General features: G+C 36.4%; 1 long non-coding RNA gene across 1 annotated transcript in view; it reads left to right on the forward strand.

The window, feature by feature from the left end:
• The window catches only part of LOC116591343, a 46,795-nt gene extending 31,425 nt beyond the window's left edge, over positions 1-15,370 (forward strand). Inside the window, exons 3-6 of the long non-coding RNA XR_004285968.1 lie at positions 6,243-6,322; positions 10,744-10,904; positions 13,093-13,274; positions 15,288-15,370. This is a non-coding gene — a long non-coding RNA (uncharacterized LOC116591343). The remainder of the gene's footprint in view (positions 1-6,242; positions 6,323-10,743; positions 10,905-13,092; positions 13,275-15,287) is intronic.
• The last annotated feature ends 375 nt before the right edge of the window (positions 15,371-15,745 follow it).

Consider the following 15,745-nt stretch of genomic DNA (forward strand, 5'->3'; position numbering starts at 1 on the left):
ATAAAATTGGGTTAAACTGTGATTAAGCATGTGTATTAGTTAGGCTTCCTGGTTGTAAGCTAAGAAAACATATCCTTAGTAACCCAAGCAGAAAATCAGTTGAAAAATAATTGGGTTGTTCAGAAAAACTGAAAAAGAACTTAGGAAGTTCAGAAATTAGGTAGAGCCCAGTGGAGACGGGTAGCAGAGGTCATGCTTAAGGCCTTGTAATAGAAATCATTTGGTTAGGACATTGCTACTGCAATATACCATTCAACTCTTCATGTTGCTCCTTGAAGTGTCACCGAAATGGCTACCATCACCCTGAGACACTGGTTCAGAATTTCAAGATTCAAACTCCCAGATGGAAACATCTGATCGGTTAGAGTACTTGCTTCTCATGAACACTCATGTAAAATACAGCATCAAGATGTTGCTTAACTTAAAAAAAAATCAACAGACTCACATTACAAGAAAAAAGAAAAGCAACTGCTCTGATGTATTTATTATTTATTTTCTTTTTTTAGTAGGCTTTACTACCAGTGCAGGGCTTGAACTCACAACCCCTAGAACAAAAGTTGCATATTCTCCTGAGCCAGCCAGGTTCCCGTTAGGTTTATTTTTAATACCTGTGGACTGTGTTCTCCAGGATTCTAGTTAAATGAGAAACTAGTGGACAGCAATTAAAGTGATTATCATTAAGCCGTAATGTAAAACAGAGAGCATGATCACAAATATGACTTTCTCTAAAACTCAGTGGATTGAATTTGGGGGTTAGCTCTCTTTGCAGTTTGTAACTGCAAAGAGAGCTAACCCACATATATTTCCTCTTAAATGAAGTCTAAGCAAAGTAGAAGCTATATATACTACTTCCCTTCCTCTTCAATCTAAGCTGTCCTTTGAATTGGTTGTGGAATTGAATGAGATGGAAGTGACACTGTGTCAGTTCTGGACCTAGCTTTCTTTTTTTTTTTTTAATTTTTTTTTTTATAGACATATATTTTTATCCCCAGGGGTGCAGGTCTGTGAATCTCCAGGTTTACACACTTCACAGCACTCACCAAAGCACATACCCTCCCCAATGTCCATAACCCCACCCCCCTTCTCACAATCCCCCTCTCCCCAGCAACCCTCAGTTTGTTTTGTGAGATTAAGAGTCACTTATGGTTTGTCTCCCTTCCAATTCCATCTTGTTTCATTGATTCTTCTCCTACCCACTTAAGCCCCCATGTTGCATCACCACTTCCTCATATCAGGGAGATCATATGATAGTTGTCTTTCTCTGCTTGACTTATTTCGCTAAGCATGATGCGCTCTAGTTCCATTCATGTTGTCGCAAATGGCAAGATTTCATTTCTTTTGATGGCTGCATAGTATTCCATTGTGTATATATACCACATCTTCTTGATCCATTCATCTGTTGGACCTAGCTTTTAAAGTATTGGTTGCTTCAGTTTCTGTAGTCTTGGAAGCCAACTACCATGTGAGAAGTCTGGTATTACCATACTGTCAGGAAGCCTAAGCTAGACATGTGAATAGTCCAAGTGGGGAGAGAAAAATGATGGGTCAGTTGCAAACTGTGATTCTTTGAGTTGAGGCACGAAGCTTGAGAATGAAGAAGGCTTCTTTTGTGATCCCACACCTTGAGGTCCATGTAGAACAGACTAGCTGCACAGAAGAATTTAGGTCAGATTGAAGAATTATGAGAAATAATAAATTGTGCTTTTTAAAAATGAACTAAGTTTTGGGTTTGTTCATCCAGCAGTAAAAAACTGGGATGGAATGGTACCTAGAAGTAGGATATTGTCATGACAAAAACCTAAAACATATAGTGTTAGTTTCAGTCTAAAAGGCGGCAAAGAGACTGTAGAGATTAGAAGGGAAGGCATTACTGAAATTACTGGAACATAAGAAACCTATGTTAGGTATTATTGAAACACCTGGTGAGACTGTCATCTCCAATAATATAGAAAATAAAAATTGGACTTGGTGAAATTGTAGATCTGGATGCATATATTTCTAGGCAGAACTTTGCCACTGAATTTGGTGACATTTAACTGCCTATGATTGTATATTACAGGAGAAAAATGACGTAAAGAAGGAATACTTCAGGGGTGCCTGGGTGGCTCAGTGGGTTAAAGTCTCTGCCTTCCACTGGGATCATGATCCCTGGATACTAGGATCAAGCCCTGCATGGGCTTTCTGCTCAGCAGGGAGCCTGCTTCTCCATGCCCCCCTGCCCCTGCCCCGCCTCCTTTCCGCCTACTTGTGATCTCTGACTGTCAAATAAATAAATAAAATCTTAAAAAAAAAAAAAAAAGAATACTTCAGTAGTCAAGGACACTAAGCAAGAATTTTCGACTTAACATTATCTCCAGACAGCAAGACTTTCAAAGCAAGAATGACCTCAGAACAAAGACCCACTCCAAGGTACTGCTAGTAAATCATGAACTTAGAGTCAGTTCCAAATTGAGAGTTAAGATCTCAGAAAAGTTTAAGGCAGTGTTTAGAATGAAATTCTTTTATCTAGAGAAAGGTATTTCTAACCACCTTAAGGTTGTAAATCTTGAAAGCATAGTTCACAGCACCAAATCTCACAAAATGAAGTATAAGAGGTCTTGCCTTAACAAGATCTGTGAGTGTAGTTTTGATTAAATAAAATAAAGCCCATGAAAACTCATAGAAAATCCACAATGTTTTCAAGAGAATTTTATTGGTAAAATGTGATTTGGTTAAAGTGAAACTTTCTATGTTAGCAAAAATCCCATAGTATATCTGCCTCAGTAAGATTGATTAGATCTATTGGCCATGTTTTTACTATTACTTAGATTTTAACTGATCTTCAACTGTTCTTTTTTTTTTTTTTCATTTTCTTTGTCCAAGATTGCATGCTAGGATTTTATAGATTAACACCATAAAGTATCATTATATAATATATAGCACATTAAGAATTTAAACTCTTGAAGATAGAATCAGTAATACAGAAAGATGTTTCCCTCTCTAGACTCAATAATCTTGACTAATATTCAGGTAGGGTTCACTTGGCCCAAATATTTAGATAGAAAAATAGATCTGTTGATGGATAGATGGGTAGAAAGAAAAATAGGTGATAGATAGATAGATAGATAGATAGGCAGAAAACCTATTAGATGGATAAGCATTCATACAAGGCCTTGTTAACTTGGGACTTTGTTGTACAAAGGCAAAAGAACATGTTGACCTTCATCAAACCCAAAGTCTAAAATAAGCAATTTTTATCATTCACCATGAACTGTGAATGCTACAATGTGATTATAGTCATCAAGTCGTTTTTTATTTATTCTTGAATGATATGACCAAGAGAATTGTTCTTGTTTTGTCTGTAGAAGTTATTTATTGCTATGTAACAAATTCCTCAAAACTTAGCAGCTTAACATATTTATTATCCAATATAGCTTCTGAAGTTGCAGTATCCGAGAGCAATTTAGCTGAGAGAGTCTAGTGTAGGGTCTCTTATGAGAGTAGAGTCAAACTGTCAACTAGATCTGCATTCATCTCCAGACTTGACAAGGGTTGAGGGATCAGCTTTCAAACTCATTCACATGGTTATTGACAGGCCTCAATTTGCTGAAACTGTCAGCGGTATTGCCATCATTAACATAATGGAAATTATGTTTGAATATGTAATAGGAAAACTATAATCATAGAATAAAGGAGGGGTGCCTGGGTGGCTCAGTGGGTTAAAGCCTCTGCCTTCGGCTCAGGTCATGATCCCAGGGTCCTGGGATCAAGTCCAGCATCGGGCTCTCTGCTCAGCGGGGAGCCTGCTTCCCTCTCTCTCTCTGCCTGCCTCTCTGCCTACTTGTGATCTGTCTCTCTGTTAAATAAATAAAATCTTTTTAAAAAATCATAGAATAAAGGAAAATCTCTCCTGATAAAGAATTGTCAAATTTAAAGAGATATAAAAGAATATATGCTAAACATCTAAAACCTCTGTTGCAGACAGGTTAACAGATAGCATTTTATTTTGTATTACAGCACATTGCCTATCTTCAGGGATATTATAGTATACCATGGATAAGTCTGTGAAGTCTTTGAAGGGAAAAAGAAATTCTACCATTTTTTGAAAGTGGTAAATTATGAAGATTCTCATGGGTGTCTAATGTATATTAACTACTTACATTAAAAGAACTATTTTTGTTTTGCTTGTGGGTGATGTGCCCTTCAAATCCGTGATGTATTGTTGCTCTTCTGTATTTGCATGTGCTCCGTTCTGCTTGAAAATCTGTGATAGTTTTAAACCTCTTAGGGGAAAAAGAGTGTCTTTTTGGCTTCTGAATGTTTTCTCTTGTTCTTTCATTTGCCCTTAAAAGAAATTTCAATGATGGTGCAGAGGCCATGGTGTCAAGTCATTCTGTGATGATAGCTTGAAAATTTGGAAAGTATTTCATGGATAATAAGTGCCAGGGAGAGTATCAGCAATAGTATTACACACCGTTCGTAGGCAACCAAGCCTTCAAATTCTGAATAGTTTGCACTGAGAATATACTGTGTGACAATTTTTGCAGAAAGATAGAATAAATTCTTATATTACTGATGATGAAAGAGTATACACAAAACTAAATGAATTTCTTGCTAGCAAAACTATCCAAAATTATGGCAAGAGGCATTTTTTACTTTTTAGTTTTTGGCATGATATTGATCTGACAATGGAAACTAACAATTGTTTTGTGGGCAATATACTCATAATTAGAGCTTCATGGAAAATTTTTACATCATCGGTGAAATTATTGCTGAAATTTTTCATTTTTTGCCCAGGGCCTTTTTCGTTAATTTAATCATATATAAAAATAGCTTTTGTGTAAGAACAATTTTCTGTATTCTCTATTCTAAAATTATCATCTACTTTTCCCTGGGAAGGAATATAGAAAGCTTGTATGTGAAGTGGAGAGAAAAATCAATCAATGTAAAAAGTTATCACAGTTAATTCACATTTAATTAGTCAAGATTTTTGCACAGAGAAACAAACTTGGGTCATTCAGGGAAATTTTTAGCTCTCTTTGAGAGAAAACTCAATTAAGCATGGCTTAAAAGGGGGATCTGAGGGGTTCAGTCAGCTAACCGCCTGTCTTCAACTCAGGTCATGATCTCAGGGTCCTGGGATCAAGCCTCATGTCTGGCTTCCCACTCAGAGGAGAGTCTGCTTCTCCTTCTTCCTCTCCATCTGCCACTAACCTCGCTCATGCTTGCTCTCTCTCCCTCTCTCAAATAAATAAATAAAATCTTAAAAAAAAAAAAGAAATGTGACAAAAAATAAGGACAATTAATTTAATAATTATAACAAGAACTGCTAATGCCTGTTGTTTGGGAGTTGTTGAATTCAGCACCTCTGAGAAGCTCTTGGCTTTACTGTCATGGTGACAATTGACAAGATCAATGGTTCTTGTCATCAAGACGCTGCTCCAAGCATCTTGGCTTTCCATATCAGTGACCAAGGTAGGCAAGAAGAAAGGGCGTGGGTTCTCTCTAATTTACTATCTGTTGATTAGTGCAAAGGGTTTATTGAAGGTGAATAGCAAAGACCTGTCCTCTAGGGGGATCATCCCTTGGTCCATTCCAATTCAGTGAAAGAGCCCGAGATTAGTTACCTTCTTAAGTATATGTCCAAAGTCAACTCCTCTACCTGACAGTTACAGTCAGGTTGGATTAGGGCTTACCCTACTAGCTTCATTTTAACTTAATTCTTTATAAAATAAGACACAAGAGAAAACACTTGACTTTTTTTGTTTATTCAGATTTCCAATAAAAGATAATTTTAATATATTTTAACCCTGGACATTTTTAATAATCCGGTTAACATAACGTAACATAACTACCTTATAAGGAGTGTGTGAGTGTGTGTGTGTGTGTGTGTGTGTGTGTGTGTGTGTAGAGAGAGAGAGAGACAACACTGAATTAGATCATGCATATAAAACTTCAAGAATATTATCTCACAGAGTAAATCTTCAACACGTCTAAGTTACATAAAGGTTGTTGCTGCTGCTGCTGAAGATGATGATGATTCAATCTGTTGTACCCTTGGCTCTGTACCAGTGCTACATATGTGCCAAATGAACCACATGTGCATAATCATATGTTGGCATGAGATAGTGGAATATTTAGCATTCTGTTTAATTTATATCCTTTTTCACTGTCATTCATTGAATATTCATAGTTTTCTAGCCATTGCACAAGCCCTTTCCTTAACTTCTTTCCTTAATTTCCAATCATTATTTACTTTACAGAAGAGGAAATGGCTTCAGAAAGATTAACAAACTCTTCCAAATCACAGCCAGGATGTGGTGGGACAAGGATTCAGGCACAGGTCAGTTTTGTTCCTGGTTGCTGCTTTTAACCACTGCAGGAGTTTTCTTTTCTCTCCCAGTGCTTTCAGGAAAAATTTTTTTTTTATGGAACCCATCTATATAATTAAGTTCTGAACTATAAATGCTGCCCTTGGGTTTAGACCCTTAGAGTTTTGTTTTCACTTTCTCCTTTGCTTGGTATTCTTCATTCTTCACAATTTCTCTCAGGATTACTCACTTAATATACTTGTAAGAGGTTCTTAGGAGAACTGCCACAAACTGTTAACTGGTTTCCTTCCACACACACTGGCATTTGAACAAAGTTTTTTACTTTTTCTCATTAAAATTCATGGTATTTATTGAATTTCCTCTCTGTTAAAATAGTTTAGATTTCTTGTAGAATATGCCTGTATATTGACCAGAGAGGAATGAAATTATATGCATAAGGAAGTCAGCATTTGCTTCTCATATTATAATCATAAATTTTGAGTGGATGGTATAAACGTTGATCGTTCACGTTATGGGCTGAATTGTGTTCTCCTAAAACTTACTACATTGCAGCCCTAAACCTCAGTATCTCAGAATGTGAGTGTAATTGGAGATGGGGCCTGTAAAGAAAGAATTAAGTTAAAATGAAGGTAGTAGGGTAAGCCCTAATCCAACCTGACTGGTGGTATAAGAGGAAGAAATTTTGATACCCAAAGGAACACCAGTGACATGTGCACAGGAAACAGACCACATCAGACATGGCAAGAAGGCTGCCATCTATAAACCAAGGAAAGAGGTCTCCAGAAGAAATTAAACCTGCCAACACCTTGATCTGGGACATCTGGCCTCTAGAACTGTGAGAAAATAAATTTCTCTTGCTTAGTCTGTGTATTTTATTATGATGTACCTAGTAAACTGACAGAGGTTATTTATTTATTCCAAAAATACTTACTGCAGATGTCCATTCTACTCCAGCTATGTTCCTAGAGCCACAAGATGGTATGTTTCAAAAAGCAGGGCATCCTAAAATATTTGTGAAATGTTGGTACCATGGGTGAAAGAACAGTATAAGCCTGAAAGCTTATTTTTCTCATTGATGTTTTTGTAGAGGATGATCAAAATCATGATTATGGCATTGTACCATGAAAATAATTTCCTGGTGAATCCTTGAGAAAGATAAATACTTTCTTTCCTAAGAGGTTATGAAATTGAATATACAACAACGCAGGCCTTGTTAAGTTGATAACACTCATTTGTCAATAATTTTCTGCACATCATAGCAACTAAGTTCTTTTGTGCTGGGTTGTTTAATGTGAAGAATGGTTTATAGAAATAGGTAATGACTTGCTCTCACCTGTCCTCTCAACACCTAGAGTGTGTTTACTCCTGATTTACATGGAAGTTGAAATGCCTCATAGGAAAGTGGTATGTGTAGACTTATCAGGTAAATAGATTGAGACCTAAGAGTGGAGGTGGGCGGCGGGATTGTGAGTTTTCAGAGAGAATTCTACCTTGGGACGTGTGAGGTGCTGTATGATAAGGCAGATTTAACAACACAGCCTGAGGCAGTCTTCACCTAGACTTTTTGGAAGCAGGCATATGCCACGGGGATAATCTGCTGTGTGAATTCTGGAAGAGCATGTCCCTAAAGTCTGTATTAATTTGAGGCTGTCCTGTACAGAAGCACAATAAAAATAAGGAAGACATTTCACTGTCCTTTTCATACAACAGAGATGATGCCATTGTCTGGGGCAATTCCATTAAAACCTGAGCATTAGCCTGAATGGTACTCTGATAGTCACCTGAGTGGGAAACAGAAGGAGACAGAGGAGTGGGCTCGGCAGAGTATGAAGGACAACTCAGTGGAGCTAAACTTGGCCTTGATGATTCTGTGATTCACTGGGTCTATAATCCAGTGGTCGACAGATTTTAGAAGGGAAAGTCTCCTAGAAAGGAGCTGAAGTTCTGTATTTATGAAGGTACAAAATATGGGACCAATGGCAAGCCTGATTTACTTTGTATTCAAGGAGGATGAGATCTTGGGATCAAAGTTGATGGCACTGAAACACATCCTCCAAATCTAGAGTGAGCTGATCAGACTGGCTATGGAGAATCTTTATTGGAAATCTTCATAACCTGTGGGCCTTGAAGCCAAAACATAATTCTCATATTGGATATTTTTGTTTTTGCTGTATTTTAGAATTTCTCAGGCCACTTGGGTGGCTCAGTCTGTTAACCCATCAGACTATTGGTTTTGGCTCAGATCTTGATTTCTGGGTTGTGAGATCGAGCCCCACACTCACAGAGCCCATTTAAGATTCTCTCTTTCTCTTTCCCTCTGACCTTCACCCCCACTCACACGTGTATGCTTGCTCTCTCACTCTCTCTCTCTCTAAAAAAAGAAATTAGAGTTTCCTAAAAATTGCTTTAGCACATGACTTTGTAGGAATCCATGCTTCACAGCTAATCTTTGTCATACTTAGTGTTTTACAATTCAGAGCAAAACTTCAATTTTATAATTAAATTATAATTTTCAAAATTTGACTTCTTTTAGGAATTAGGGGAAAAAAAGAACTTTAGTAAAAACTATTCTATTCTTAGTTCCTTTACTGGATTTCTTTTTTTAAAAAATTTTTAAAGATTTTATTTATTTATTTGTTTGACACAGAGAGAGGGAGATCACAAGTAGTCAGAAGTGTGGGGGGGGAGCAGGCCCCCTGCTCAGCACAGAGCCTGATGGAGGGGGCTCGATCCCAGGACCCTGAGATCATGACCTAAGCCAAAGACAGAGGTTTAACCCACTGAGCCACCCAGGCACCCCTCCTTTACTGAATTTCTAAATGACTTAATTTTGCTGAGTCATCTTCCCCAGTTTTACAAACAGAAAACAAAAACAAGAAAGGACCAATGGTGAATATACTAAGATGACAATTCTTTTATAGCTCACATTCTCTAACATGAAATATATATAATCAATTAACATTACACAAACATAAAATGCCTTATACAAATATATAAATTATAAAAAGCATTATTTGATTCACCACAATTCGTAAGAATTATTACCTGGCTTTTTTTTTTTTTTTTTGAGGTGTTATCCAGTTTGCTTTGAGGCAGACTGTTTCTGAATGCAACTTTTTGCTCTCTTTCTATACAAGGCATGTTTTTCATTTCTCGATCTTTTATATACTCTAAATTTAAAAGTTGAAAAGAGTTTTTTACAGTGCCATTTGCTTTTTTAAAATGAAGAACTCAAGTCATCCTATGTTTATGAGCCTCTTGTGTCTGCCAACTATTACTTCAACTACAGCATGTTATTAGTCGATTTCTGAAAGGAGGTTAAACAGGTCAGTTACCTTTCACCTCTCCTGCCAATTCACATATACATAAAAGCCACCTTTTTAATTTTTAATCTACCCTATTTATCTAAATCAAGTGACTTTAAAACCATTTCCCCAATTGCTCTGTTTTATGAAACCTTGAATATCTGCTAGCAGCTCTTTCTATACTCACTCAAAACATAGGTCGTCATAAGTAAAATGAACTTTGGGATGTTAAAAATTATAAAAGGATATTTTAAGGTTGCTCCTTTAGGAGTACAGCATTGATGCTGGGCAGTGGCTAGATGAAAGGATGGGCTCACATCTGAATGTGCGAAATAAAACACTGACTACATTTACCAGTTGTGAGATGCTAGTAGGTAGGACAAACATAAACATTCACATTTCTTATTAACTGAAAGAACTATGATTAAATACCTTATTATTTTGGGAAAACTGTCATAAAGTCAACCTATGTAGTACTGTCATTAAGATTATATAATACATTTTGTTCTTTCATAGCTTAAATTGTTGTAGTTTTTCATCAATCATATAAATTTTAGAATATTCTCAGAGCTTAACTAGGGAGGTGAGATAATTCCTTCCTTTTGTGTCTGGTGGTAAACAAACCTTTGAGAATCATTAAAATTCTTAAAGTATACGGGTGGATAGCCTATTGGCTATTAAAAGCTTGGAGCCGTGGATTTTCAAATTTTTATTTCCTTAATAAAATATCAGATTCCTTCAGCTGAGCCTATTAAAATTCTGATTCATGGAACCTGAAATGGGCCACAAAATAATGGTGTGTGTGTGTGTATGTGTGTGTGTGTGTGTGTGTGTGTGTGTGTGTGTTGGGGGGGTAGGTAGTGGTGATGGAGGGAGGGAAGGGAAGAATACATATTAAGTAATACATAAAAATGATCTTAAATATTCCCTTTGGTTTAAAAGAAAGTACCTGTAAAATACCCAGCAGTTGTGAAAGCAGGTAGAAGTGTGTATCGGTTGTTTCTTCAGAGAACTTTGCCAGCATGGATGTGTTTGATGGTACTCTGCTGGCTGGGAAGTTCAGAAGTGAAATAGCCCCAGAATATGGCCATCCCTCTTATCCACAGTTTTACTTTCTGTCGTTTCAGTTACTTCCAAGCAATTGATGGTCTAGAGGCAGATGATTCCCCTTCCGATGTATTGTCAGAAGGTAAAAAACAGACTAACACTACATCACAATGGCTATGTCATTTACCTCATTCCAACTCATCATGTAGATAGTTTATCATCTCCCATCCTAACAGGAGAGGTAAGTATTGTACAGTAAGGTTTGAAGAGAGAGAGAGACCACATTCACATAACTTACCCTACAGAATATTGTTACCTATCTATTTTATCATTAGCTATTGATGTTAATCTCTCAGTGTGCCTAATTTATAAGTTAAACTTTATCATAGGAATATATGTGTAGGGAAAAGCATAGCAACAGTTGGGTTCAGTACTATCCGCAGCTTCAAGCATCCACTGGGGGATTTTGTAAGGTATCCTCCACAGATAAGGGGAGGAAGTGTACAAGAAATAAAGCACCATGGTGGTTTGGCTCTGCCTCACTTTCAGGGAAAAGAATGCGGTTTAGACTTCGCAAAGAAGACGTTTGTCCAGTTGTTGCCCTCTGCCCCTTCAGATTCCACCCCTAACCGTTGTAAATATTCAGTCAATCACATTTTATTGTGGCATAGAAATAAATTCATCATACAGGCTTTAGAAATGCTATGAAATTCTTCCCCCAACCCAAACCATATTATCAATTGATTTGCTTAATGCTAATAATTTGCTTAAAGCTAATAATCAATGATATCACAAAAACTAGAAATAATATCAATAAAAAAGACCACTTTCTTGCTTAATATTTTTTGGCAAATAATAGCTTTCTTAAAAATAGTGAGAAAGTTATTATTCATTAAGTGGAATTAAAAGTTTATATTTTACTATAAAAGGCCAGAAAGTAAGTGCAACAAGAAAATAGATCATGAGCCCTAATTCAGGTTACTGCTTCTGTAGATATTTGGATAGACTATAAAATGTGGATTGTCTGTAAGGAAGGGAGACATGGCTGGCTTACTGCTTCAATAACTCATTTTCTTGTCTCTAGTAAAACTGCCTTATGATATTTTGTCCCTGACCAAAGACATTTAGACATTTAGGTCCTATCTTCTCTTTGTAGGCACCGTTTTAGAAATGTAGGGTACACTTCACGTTGTATTCCTTAGGAAGTGTTCAGCCATCCTGTAAAGATTTCTGTCAATGAACTTGATCTTGACAAGCGAAATCAATGATGTATAAATAATAGAAGTAAATAAAAATAAATTACCTTTCAGAAACAGAATATTCTAGTAAGGTCATAGAACATCAAAGTGCATAGTCACAACATTTTCATGCCCTGATGTCTTCTTTTTAGCTTATGGAAAGCAGATTCTAATTTTATGGATCATAGAAGCATAGATTTAAAAAATGATTAATATCTTTTGTTAGTAGTGGGTTTCTAACAATTAAAAGCTATTAGGATTATTATCTTCTTTAAGATGGTCTCAATTTTATTTTAGTTTGGTAGGCCAGATTTTATTCGTTTATTGTTGTTAGTCACTTGCTATGTCACTTTTCCTTAGTGTTTACTTAAAAGTTTCTTTCTTGATCACTTGTTTTTGAGCCACACTTAAGGACTTGTGAATTTTTATGAGACAATGAGATTTATAAATACATAGTTCTCTGCAGCTTATTTAGGCACGAGCTCATACAAGATGCTCACAAAAAGAACTTAAGATCTGCAATGCAAAAGGAACTTCTTTGAATAAGGAAGGCTTTGAGAGACACATTTATTTTTCTTTCATCTGATGAATCTGAGAAACACCAAGCTAAGAGGGATGAAGAGAAACCAAGCCTGGTTTAAGGCCAAACCAAAGTCTATGTACAAATATTGTGCTTTCAAACCTGAGCTCTACTGCTAATCTGTTACGAAATTCTGGTCATATACCTAACTTATGTTGTATATACATGGTATCCTAAAAAGAGATTAAAGATGACCAAAAGTCTTATAACTTTATCTTCTGCTTATCTAGATATAAAAACAATTTGATTAAGTTTCAAGGAACCTATCATTACTTTTTGTTACAGTGAATAATGAAATGTACTTAATATTAAGTATACTGTACAATGAGAATGTCATCTATATCGGATATAATAAAACTTTAGATCACTTTCATCTGGGACCATTAAATCAGGCTTCAATACTTATCAAAATACTACTAAATTAGAGGCATGAAAGAAAGCAACATGGCCAAGTTTCAGATAGAGATTTTCATTACATAAGCAATAAACAAATAAATGCAAGAAGAACTAATTACAAAATGGGATGCCTCGTCATATGGAGGTTCTTTAGGTTGCCATGATGGAGAATAATCATGTAAGGGAGATGTTATCCTTTAAATATGTCTTTGCAGGGGTGATACAGAAGCTGTGCTGAAGGATAAGATTGACTCAGTCGTGGCAGAAGTATGTGGGCAAAGAGCTTGAAGCATTGGAGGATCTGCACAAAGGCCTGAGCAACTCAATAACAACGAACAGCTGAAGGATGCTAAAAATGGGAGAAGCTGGTAAACAATGCAGAGCATTGAAACTCATGGTAAGGTGCTTGTACACCATACTTTAAACAGTTTGATTTCCCAGAAGATGCCATGTTTTCCATTGTCATGCTTTTTTTTTTTTTTTTTTAACAAATGTGCTGTTCCTTTCAACACTTTACCTTTTTTGAATTTTTTTTTTTTTTGCCTCAGTTGTGGCATTTGTCACACTATCTTGTAAATCACATACTTGTCTGTATCCATAGGCTATGGTTTTGGGGGTTCAGGGGTATTTCATTTTAACCTTTCTATCTCCAAACACCTAGAACAATGGATAGCACATAGCAAATGCCTGGCAAATATTTGTAGAACAAATGTGTTCATTTCCTACTGTCCGCTCTGCCTCAATGCATTTCATTCAATGCTAAGCTTGTTCTGCTCTTGAGATGTCAATCATCCCCAGAGCCAGGCGGCAGTGTTAGACATGGTGATTGCTCTCCTAAGTGCCTTCACTTCCAGCTGGGATTCTGGACCTGGCACTGAAGCCAAGCTACAAATGACCTAATTAGTCTTTTGGTTATTTCCAAAAATTTTGAGAATAATCATGAATTGAGATGGCCAAAAACTGGGACATGCGGAGTCTGATGAAAGCTGAAATGTTTAGGGTGCCAGATGCAAGTCTTTTAGACAGCATCAATAGTTTCCAAAACAAAGTAGTTTGCATTTTAATTGTTTTCTGGAACTTTTATCAACAAAATATGTTCATTGACTAATCAGATCTTTGTACCAGATTAGAAATTAACAGTGTGTTGGCCGCAAAAATAAGATACAGAATCTTTCTTTTTGGCCCTGGTCTGAAAGAATTTCTGATAGAATTCAGCCAGATGCCATGTATCTCTTTCTAGAGTACAATTTTGGGGCTAACTAACAGTGAGCTGCCTTTGGATCCTATGCTTCTAATCAATGTCAGAGAGTGGATGCTAAGAAGGCAGCCCTCCCAGAGGAGTCAGTACTTAATGGAATTTTGACAGGCTTTTAATGCTCTTTTCGAAAGGCCCATCTCTTGTTTGCGAGTCACAGTTTGTTGGTGAGTTTAATGGCTGATGTCACAAATAAATGTACTAATACCCTATTGGTATACTCCAGGGAAAAGCCAGCAACAAGACATTTTTTGACTAAGACAACATTCAGGGAGTGACTGATGAATTTAAAGTTTAGCACCATGTATTTAACATAATGAGTGACTGTGACTTAGAAACTATACTCAAATCTTTCGAATGCCCCACAGAAGGCTATGCCATAATACCGTGTAAGAATATCTCACATGGGCACCTGGGTGGTTCAGTGAGTTAAAGCCTCTGCCTTCGGCTCAGGTCATGATTTAAGGGTCCTGGGATTGAGTCTAAGCAGAGAGCCCACTTCTCCCTCTCTCTCTGCCTACTTGTGATCTCTCTCTGTCAAATAAATAAATAAATAAAATCTTAAAAAAAAAAAAAGAGTATCTCACATGTTATTCTGAAGCATTGAAGAGGCTATTGAAACTCAAAGCATTCCTTCACTTGGACAGAACACAAAAGTCTGTGTACAAATATATAATTGAATAAAATATATTATTTGTTTACTTTTATAGATTCTGTAATATTCGATTCTGTCAATGACTAATAAACACTGCCTAGTTTTTAGGACAATTGAACGAAGACATAGCTTGAGAATCCAAAAAAATTACTGAACAATACTAGCACTATAATAGTTTAAGGACATGTATGCTGATTTTTAAAATGTAGCTGACATAGAAGAAAGCCAGATCTTCTTCTTTTGATTACTTGTACGAAAAGAAAGCTAATAGTTGTACCCACTAATGAGAACTTTTCGGTTTTTAAACACTGGGTACCTAAACCTCTGCCTGGAGCCTATGCTTATTGATGTTCACGTTGTCATTACAGAATTGGCTAATACTAGGTGGACAGGATGAAAAGGGAGCCTAGAAAATTAAAGGCAAATGTCTAGGGTAATCCTGCTTTAAGTTGTGCATTTTTAACTTCTGCAGTCCTTAAATTAGTTCTTTTCTGTCACAGTTTAAACACTCCAGTAGAGACCTAATGATTCATTCTGCTTAAGTGAAAATGCCGTTTTGTAAAATGACTCTCTAGTAATATAGGTAAGTAATTCTTTACTGTATCTGTAAGTTCTCTGTACACATTAACTGATGATTTAAATATTGTGCATTGATCTTCAAGATTAGAGTTTAACTGTATCCATCTAAAGGTCTGGAATCACTTCAGCCAGAAGATGAACACATGTTTTGGATGAACACCCCCATTTCTTTTGTACATGACTATCTATAAAAACGTTCCCCCTTTTCTTTTATTATATTCTTTTATTCATCTTCTAGGAGAAGATTAAGGGTTTGGAGGGCTTGAAGCTCAGATATTTTTAGGGGAGCCATAAAAGAAAAAGAATACAGCTTTACAAAATAAAATGGGTGAAAGAATATTTATTTTAAAATAAAAAAGTCATGGGCCACCTGGGTGGC

Source organism: Mustela erminea, chromosome 5, assembly GCF_009829155.1.
Source record: "Mustela erminea isolate mMusErm1 chromosome 5, mMusErm1.Pri, whole genome shotgun sequence".
Taxonomy (NCBI): domain Eukaryota; kingdom Metazoa; phylum Chordata; class Mammalia; order Carnivora; family Mustelidae; genus Mustela; species Mustela erminea.